The sequence below is a fragment of the Amphiura filiformis genome, unplaced genomic scaffold, assembly GCF_039555335.1.
Source record: "Amphiura filiformis unplaced genomic scaffold, Afil_fr2py scaffold_102, whole genome shotgun sequence".
Taxonomy (NCBI): domain Eukaryota; kingdom Metazoa; phylum Echinodermata; class Ophiuroidea; order Amphilepidida; family Amphiuridae; genus Amphiura; species Amphiura filiformis.
The window spans coordinates 144,427-155,024 of NW_027305566.1; positions in this window are offsets into that span (position 1 = coordinate 144,427).

The following is a 10,598-nucleotide window of genomic DNA, read 5'->3' on the forward strand; positions in this document are numbered from 1 at the left end:
GAAGTTCAAAGTTGTCACATTTTGCACGTTCATTGAATCTCACAGGAGAATGCGACAGTTCTCTTTTTGGGCGAAAATCGCGAAGCGATTTTCGACCATATTGCGGTGGGTTTTGTACTACTTACTTCTTCACGGCGTTTCAGAATAAAAATAAAATATTCGTGCTGTCTATGTAATCAGGAAACTACAAAGGCGATAGTGTCCATTTAAATTTGTCATTACTACTTCATGTTGATATTCAAACAGTGCTATAAAGTTGTCTTACCAAGGAATATGTTTGTATTAAAAGAAATAATTGTTTTACAACTTCCATGAACTAGAATTACTTTTATGCAAATCAGAAAATTGCAACAGATATTTTTTCATTTCTCTCAGACTGAGCGGTATTGCCAGATTGTACGTACAGTTGGGCTACATTAATAGCCTCATTTTAGTTTTATTGATACTGGCAAAATACTTGCTTGCATGTGCTTGTTGTTTTACTATAGCGTATAGAATATGTTAATGATACTTGGCCTTCACTTGGCTCTGCTGATGTAACATCAGTAACGCCCTCACTCAGGCTTGCTGGTTTAACGAGAATCCTTTAATCGGTGTAAATGAATTAGTGGAGCTAAAAGGCGCAAGACGATACCACTCTGTCTGTCAGTGGTACTGATACTGATATTATTTCTAAAAAGCTCACTGACGATCTTTCTGCAATTAAGGCATGGTTAAATTTAAACAAATTGTTTCTTAATACTGATAAGACAAATGTTATGCTCATTGGTAGTGAGCCTAAGTTACGTAATGATAAATGCTGTGCTTTTTCAGTTTCCATTGATGAATGTCAACTTGTAAGAGTTCATAGTGCCAAATGTCTTGGTGTAAAGATAGATTCTAAATTACTTCGGCACGATCATGTTAATTCAGTCATAGAGAAATTGTTTTGTAAAATAGGACTCTTGAGACGTCTAAAAACATTTCTTGACGTTCGCACTCTTAATGTTTTATATAAGGCTCTTATCCAACCGCAGTTCGACTATTGCAGTGTAGTTTGGTTTGGTCGCTTCAATGAAGATGTACGTAAATTATGTGTTTTACAAAAGCGATGTGCTAGAATAATATTGCGTGCCAACTACCTTACGTCTTCTGATATAATGTTTCCTATATTAGGTTGGGAATCACTTCCAAATCGTGCAATGTATTTCAAATCACTGTTAATGTTTAAATGTCTTAACGATATATCACCACAGTACCTTATCAACAGGTTTTCTTATGTACATGAAAAACATAATGTGAACACCAGACAAGCTGCGTCCAATTTATTGGCTCTACCGCCTTGCACAAATGGTTATGACACTGGGTACTTTAAATCATCTTTTTCATACAGTGGGGTTGAGGTTTGGAATAAACTGAGTAATGATGTAAGAAGTTCTATAAATGTGCAGATTTTCAAGCAAAGATTCAAGTCTTAAAAAAAATTGAGCATGTACTGAGCATGTTAATGATGTATTTCTATTCTACTTTGAAAATTGTATATATTTCTGTATTTTAATTTTGTAACTAATAGTTGTATATTTTATATAAATTGCATGTTGAAAATTGTTGCCTTTTAATGTTATGTAAATGTTTTGCAGGGCCCCATGTAAGACCAGCTATCGGCTGAATTGGGCTACCCTGGATAAATATGAATAAAATAAATAAATAAATAAGGTACCATTCGGAAGTAAATTATTATACAATGTACATGTACCGTGCCAATTGGACTTTCTGAAGGGGGGTAAGATGAGCTGTAAATATGTGTATATACTAGATTGAGAGACCTGATACTGCTAATAATATCTGGGTAAACGTGGAAGTTAACTTATAAAGAACGTCATTTATATTATGACACATTTAAAGCTAAAGACAAAAATGACATGTGAAAATGTTATTCTGATGAAATTTATTGTTAGAACACGGAGATAAAATAGCATTGAATTGTTAGAAGATTTATGTACTTCTCACAACACACGCAAGTCATTATCATGGTCATCATGATATCAGGTAAATTACACGATTTGATCACGCACTTCTCAAGTTCCACTTGACTTTCACTTACCTGTGTTTTCATTGGTCAAATGTTGTTGATGTGCATTACTTACAATTGTATTCATTGGATACTTTTGGTCCAAAATTGGTGATAAACTTGAAGTAGCTTCGCACGATTTGATCACGCACTTATTCCACTTGACTTCCACTTACCTGTGTTTTCATAGGTCAATTGTTGTTGATGTACATTAGGCCTACTTACAATTGTATTCATTGGATACGTTTGGTGATGAACTTGAAGTAGCGTCGATATCGATCGGCGTGCCTTGTCAATATTGTGACAAAGACTTTTAATGAATCTTCTCAATTTTGTGCCTGGAGACTGGAGTCGAGACGTTAAGGACCTATACATCGATTTGTCAGAAAGTTTTGCAATAAATACGGCAATAATTTGTTCGCATTACTAGATTTACTTTCTTATTATTGTGCATCGATTTTATAGTTTCTGTAACAAAGATAGAAACTGCATCTATTTACTATCCTATAGGAAACTTAACAAATGTCCTATAGCAAATTTAACATTTCAAAATTCCAACTTCTGCTTGATGACATCACATAATGTGTATTAGTACAACCTTTACAACTTCTACTCTTAATACATATTTTTAAGCAAAATAGTTATTTCTTTTCTTTTGTAAACAGCTCTCTACCATGTTCACAAATGTCACCTTGTCTAAAATTTATATCAACAATTCTAAGCAATTTATGTACCATCACTTAATAATATATGTAATGTTGTAACTTACAAACATCAGCTTCAACATTATGTTTCTACTTATACAATGTATACAATGTATATCAGTAACTTCAAAAAGCCTGCCAGTTACAAATGTAAATATGTACATAATTAAAATTACTATATATTTTTGCACGAACAAAACTCAAAATAATGCCAAACTTTCACTTTTAAGTCTTTCATCTTCATTATAATTAGAGTCACGCGGTAGCCGTGACCAGCAAGTTTTTAAAAAAAAGACTGATAAAGAAGACTAATAACAGATGCTCCCGCGAGACTATATTTACACGTAACATTAAAACACTTGACTTCTATTGTTCGATGTTATTTTTCGCTGGGTACAAAATGTATCTAAAACCATGCTAAATGTTATTTACAGTCCCAGGTGTAATATCGTGACAACTCATTAATTCCAAAAGGGCCACCAATCCTACAGTCAATCATTGTTCGTAATAAACAAATATTTTTGCTTCCATTTCACGCGGTATTTCATAGAGAAAATTAGTTGCAAATCATACTGATCCAGAATTTTTGGACACTGCTACAGGTCTACCTGGTTATCACCTTCACACTACTTTTTCAGATTCACTTCCAAATATACCCTAGCAGTTTCCTGGATACCCTACATACAAATTCTGAGCCCCATTCGCCAAAAAATCAAGTTTTTCACAATTCTTTTGTTCTTATCGGACGACGCATCCATTTATATAATAAATGCTGTATTTCGACAGAGTAATTAACAGCAGAGGTCCGTGGCCTAATGGTTAGTGGGCTTGACTCCAGATACGCTATCCCGAGTTCGAGTTTTTTTCAATGTTTTATTAACTAATTTATTGTCATTAATCAAGGATAACATAATTTTAAACATCCAGTGCTATTGTGATATTATTTTTTTTATTAAAGCAAGTTGTTTGATTCTCATGGAAATTGTTTATTGTGTTATGGGCCTATTTAAAAACACAGCATAATGTGATACAACACCATCAAGGATCAAAAGAAATCTGAATAACACAAGAAACCAGATCAGGCAATAAGACGTTACTCATTGTTATTCTCATTTAAATATATTTTGTCCTACCACGGGCAAATTCGCATGATAATAGGACAATGATGATTGTGATATGTATGAATGGTTGTTGAATCGATTAAGAGACCTGACTCTCTGTCATCTTCAGCTATCGTAGAACATGACAATTGTCATATCGTCCCGGTAGGTTGATTACAAACACTCTGTAGGTGTGGAAAATTGTTCCGCTAGTATGGAAGGCCAGCAGGAAAAAAATATCAAAAAAACATTTATCAAGCATAGTACGGAAGCGTCTATGTGACACAACTTGACAAGATAATTATCTTGCCATGTCGACTTATTATCAGCATTATGTCAACATGACGATATAAAATATCTCGCCAAGACAAATGAACAAACAAGTCAAGATGGCAAGATAAATTATCATGCTAAGTTGACATACCAAAAATTGATGTCGTCTTCGCGAAATAAATTATTATGCCAAGTCAATTTAGCAACAAATTAATGTCTACATAGCAGGATATTTTGTCACGTCCAGTTGACTTAACAAACAATATAAGTCAACATGGTAAGATAAATTATCATACCAAGGAATAGTAATTTTGACACCGTATAATTTAAATTATTGAAAAGCATCCTCGGGATGGAGAGGGAGGGCGGCCCGAAATTAAAGGGAAAATTAAATCTCAAAAGACCGCCGACAACCGCCGCTCAATAGGGATATCCAACCGCAGGGCTACAAAGAACCACAAACCGCGAAATTTGGATATCCAGCTAGATTGCCCCGCAGGACTCAGGAACCACAAATCTTGAAATATGGATATCCTGCAAATTAAAACCACAAACCGCGAAAAACCGCCAACAACTGCCGCTTAATAGAAATATTCAACTATATTGCCCCGCAGGGCTACAAAGAACCACAAACCGCGAAATTTGGATATCCAACTAGATTGCCCCGCAGGGCTATAAAGAACCATCAACCGCGAAATATGGATGTCCAACAAGTTTTAACTATAAATTAGCCCTCGATAGAGGGCAAAGCTTGAAGGATTAGGGAAATTATAACCACGAACCGCGAAAGTTGCCTTAACAAACAATATAAGTCAACATGGTAAGATAAGTTATCATACCAAGTAATAGTAATTGTTGACACCGTATAATTTAAATTATTGAAAAGCATCCTCGGGATGTTGAGGAGGGGGCGGCCCGAAATTAAAGGGAAAATTAAATCTCAAAATACCACCGACAACCGCCGCTCAATAGGGATATCCAACTAGATTGCCCCGCAGGGCTACAAAGAACCACAAACCGCGAAATTTGGATATCTAGCTAGATTGCCCCGCAGGACTCGGGAACCACAAATCTTGAAATATGGATATCCTACAAATTAAAACCACAAACCGCGAAAAACTGCCAACAACTGCCGCTCAACAGAAATATCCAACTAGATTGCCCGCAGGGCTAAAAAGAACCACACACCGCGAAATATGGATGTCCAACAAGTTTTAACTATAAATTAGCCCTCGATAGAGGGCAAGGCTTGAAGGATAAGGAAAATTATAACCACGAACCGCGAAAGACCTCCAACAACCACCTCAATAGAGATATCCAACTATATTGCCCCGCAGGGCTACAAAGAACCACACATCGCGAAATATGGATATCCAACATGCTTAAACAATAAATTAGCCCCGATAGAGGACAGGGCTTGAAGAATAAAGGAATACCACGAACCGCGAAAGACCGCCAACAACCGCCGCTCAATAGAGATATCCAACTAGATTGCCTGCAGGGCTACAAAGAACCACAAACGACGAAATTTGGATATCCAACTAGATTGCCCCAGTGCTACAAAGAACCACGTACATTTTAGTTATAGGTATAGCTTCATATACTCGTATTTTTTATTGTCATAAATCAAGGATAATATTATTCAAACTTCTATTTTTCGCTTTATTCGTCTTATGGAGTACTTCGTAACCGGATGACTTTTCAAGCTTGGAGCTACTCGGCTTCATTCATAAAAAGAAAGGAAATCTACCAAAAAACGTTGACAACGTAAAGAAAGCAGCAAGTTTAAAAAGCCCCAACTCAGCTCACTTTTTGAAACTTGGTACCATTTGTAAAAGATACTGATTTAAACTTTGTCATAATTATCAACTTGAAACATTTCCAGAAGTGTTATGAATCTTTAATGTGCCGATGCGATATATTACTTAAAAGTTGTTAGCATTCTGGAACGATCAGAAAGGTTATTATGTTGTTCTTGGCCAATATCCTATATATGTTTTGTTTTATAATAATAAAGTTCATGATCAATGATTGAATTAAACGAATAAAAAGTAGGCATGTTAATGGCAATGATCACTGATGATGCTAAAAAACACCGAGTTGCTGTTGATATTCAAAATGGGACCAAGTTTCAAAAAGTGAGCCGAGGTGGGGGCTTTTTAAACTTGCTGCTTTCTTTACGTTGTCAACGTTGTTTTGGTAGATTGACTTAACAAACACATGTAAAAAATTCATATGCCAACCACCACTAACCTTCTAATGACATTCATATTTTGTTATGGATATGACTGATGCACATAAACTTATTTACATAATAATGTCAACGTAATAACTACTGTGTTATGATGGTGCTTTTATGTTATCTCGATCTTTATAAGATTCTTTTCCAGTATTATTAAAATTACAAAACTACATTGCATGTGTCTGTAGTAATTATTTGTGTTTCTTTTGAACCACCCTTTTGACAACAATTGCCTATCAAGAATTATGCAGTGTGTTTTTACTACATGCCCTACTTGTCCTTTGAAAAACGTACAAAGGTGCTTATTATGAACAATCCCATTTATAAAAACAGTTCGAATAAAATAACTACACCTTTATCTTGGCACTTCCTCAGTGGCTCGCCCTATTCCTTTTTAAAGGAATTTTTATTTCTACCTTACATTACGTGAACATCGGGTAAATCCACAGCCCCTTGAGAAGTTTGAACGAAATCCATTCGTAACTTCATATTTAAATCGGGGGAAAGAACTTGAAAAACTCACATTTTTATCAGCTCAAGTTTATAACTGTGAGCCGTAGTGTGAAACACACACACCCCCACACCCACAACTTTGAAATTTTCTTTTTTTCAGCAAATTTGCATTGTAAATTTTCAAATTAGAAACAAAATATAAAATTTTGCTCCATTTTTTGGAAATAATGACCCATTTGTTGCAAAATTTTATATCAAATGACCTACTTTTGTCAAAATTTTATACCCAATTACCCCCCCTTTCATTTTTGTTATATAAAATGACCCATTTTTATAGATACCTGTCACATTAAAGTTGAATGACAAGACCCCCCCCCCACCTCTGGGCATGGACTCTGACCGAGTCCGGCCTCGGGTCTTATTTTTGTTCGACTCGGACTTGGTTCGGACTCGGCACCCCCGGACTTGGACTCGAGTCCGTACTCGGACACAAAAGGACTCGGATTTGACTCGGACTCGGATACAAATGGACTCGGCTCGGCTCGGACTCGGACATCAAGGCTGGTATTATTTGACACATTTTGTGATGACACATTACTTACACTATTTGACACATCTGTATTATTGACATGACTTGTTACATAGTGGGCTTGACTTGGTGCTTGTGACCGTGTTGTGTTATCTTGACTGCTCGTACATGCCTTTGCAATGTGCCTTTTTTTGTTGCACTTATGGCATTTCTGGGAGTCATGTGGGTCTTTTAGACAACGATAACACGATTTCTTATCACCATCACCTGTATCCTTGGGCCTCTGATTTTGCCTTTGACTTCTATATGGTCTGTGTGACTGATAATGTAAGAACTAGACTCATTAGTACTTAATTTACTACCGCTTGCATTTGCAACGGCTTGTGACTCTCTAGCTGCGACTTCATTTGCTAACGCGGTATCTAACGCGATTTTAAAATCCAAATCCTTTATTGCGAGAAGCTTCCTTTGAGTTGCTTTATGTAAATTCTTTTGTCTCATAAACCTTAAACTGTGTAAATTATTTAGTTTCCAAAACATGTCATTTATGCTGTATTTTGGCAAGTATAATGGAAATCTGAAATTTTTTTCTTGAAAAAATTCTGAATTCTGAATTTTATATTTGATAAAAACAATTTTTAGTTAAATTTGATGCGCTATGTATTTTATAATATGTATTTTATAATATGTAATATATGGGTTAGTTTCCCCATTTTAAATTCATGATTGTGTATGCTATATATGTATCCTATGTATTTAAATATTTTGTTTCAGTATTTTGATATATTTTAATGTATATTTTTATGTGACCCCTGGGCCTCATGGAAGAACAGAGGATACCTTAAAACATCCACTGAATGAGTAACCCAGGCAAAAGAAGAAATAAAACAAACAAACAAACAAAACGCTGATAGAATTTGAAACGCTCAGCTATCTTTAATGGCTTCCCACAGAAGTGCTCCTTTAATATCTCCACGAGCTGTTCATACGACTTATCTGATACCTTTTCCGGCGCTACGTGTGACTTAAATAACTGGTACATCTGCGGCTCGATGCATGTAACGCCGGGGGGGTCACTCCCATTGTGGCCTGTACACCATCCGCGATAATCAACTTTTGAAAAGCACCCTAAACATGGATTTAACCCTTGGCTAAAACAATACCCTAAACAGGTGTTTTCACACCCTAAACAGGGATTTTATTGCTTGCATCAAATTTCATACCCTAAATTTCATTTTCGCGTATTAGCAATTGCAATTTTGCTACCCTTTTTTCCAATATTTCATGTTGTTGACACCCTAAACGCGTTACGCGCGTATCGTGCTTACCCACGAAAAACTACCCTTTTACGCGTTTTCATTATCGCGGATGGTGTACAGGCCACAATGGGAGTGACCCCCCGGGATGTAACGAGATGTGATGCCTTGTTTTCTTTAATGTCAGTTGCCGTAAAAAAGTGTTCCAATCGCTCGATATACGACTCAAAGTCTTCTATATCTCGATTGAATTTATCCGTGGTAATTTTCGCCATCGTCTCGTCGCCAATTTGTGGTATATTTGCCACAAGAATAGACACCAAAATTAACACATGTGAGACATTTATGTACCAGTTCAGAGAGCGTTTTATTTACAGGTCAAAAGTTGGATGAGCCGTGATTACTTCCGGTAACGATAAGGGCGCAACACACTAAATGTAAGATATCACAGCCGTCACCTCCCATTTATCGTAAAAAGAGAGTCTATTTTAATTCTTTTCTGAAATAACCTGCCGGAAAATGACATGATCTGCTACATAAATAAGTCAAGCTCTAGAATTCGTGATATGATTTTTTATTAAAAAGCCTACTTTTTCAGTGCTTGTGAGAATCGGCCAGTTTTATCTAGGTTTTTATTTGTGTAAATTGCTTCCAATCAGTTTCACCCCAAGGAATCCAAAAATTAGAATATCGACTTGGAGATGCTTTGGTATCACAAAGAGGGTAAAAAATTGGAACTGAAGTTCGATTATAATGTTGCAATCTTTGTAACAATTCTCGCACTTTTTCAGGATGTGCCTTCGACAAGTCATTAGTTTCTAATGGATCCGTTTTAATGTTAAACAACCATATGAGTTGGTATGTGTTAGTGGCTGCTGGTTTACGTAAAGTGGATTTTAACTCTGGTGGTACGCTCCAGTCTCCTTTCTCTGTAAAGTGGACAGAAAGAAGAAGAAAAAACAACACAATCAAGTTACATGTAGTAAAGTCACATTTGGGTAAGGGATATTGAACGGAAGATAGTTATCACTCTTAAAAGTATATTCTTCATGAAAATTGAAAGAACCCCAAAATGATTCTTTCTGGCCTTTCAAGATTTGTTTTGGTTCTTCGTAGAACCATATAAAATGTTCTATATACATCCCAGCAAACACAAATCGTTTTTGACATTATACGCAAGAGGTTAGAAAAGGTTGTCAGAAAACGTCTAAATGTCAGGCTATATAAAGGGTATATAAATGGTATAAAACGTTTTCATAACATTCACCCGACATTTATCCGCTCGAAACGTCGGTTGTATTTTTGTTAACTTTGTCTACCATCCCTGTGGTTTTGGATTTTTTCTAGTGCAGGAACAGTGTACACCATTCTGGTTTACATACTGCATTAGTTTTTATCTTGTCTTTGTCTTTTTTCCCCACACCAAGTTGGTATACATTTAATGTTATTAAATCATTTTTACCAAAACCAAAACCCAAAATATAACCCGTTTAAAACATTTTTAAACACATTATAAATCAATTAATTTTGCTGTAAAAAGGTTGACATAACACAGTCGCTGCACATGTTTTTAGGTTCTACTTTTAGAAAAACTTTTCCTTAACCCTAACCGCCTGCGGGCTTTTTGGCGACGGGAAGGGAAAGAAGGAAGGAATAAAGAGAGAAAAGAAGGAAAGAAGTTGTTTGCTCTGGGTTGGATTCGAACCCGAGACCCCTCGCATGCCAGGCATAGGGTCGGCGACACTTTGCCACGGGTCTTGGGCTTCGCTAACCGTGCCTATACATCACTTAGGGCGATTGCGTCATCACACCACGTGGGATGCATGCACGAACAGCGCATATATCAAGTAGTATTTTGTAGCATACCGTCCTGTAATAGTGATAGTGCCATGCGATTTAGCCCGGTACTGGTGGTTGGGAATATATATAATTTAGATGATGTGATGCCTTGTTTTCTTTAATGTCAGTTGCCGTAAAAAAGTGTTCCAATC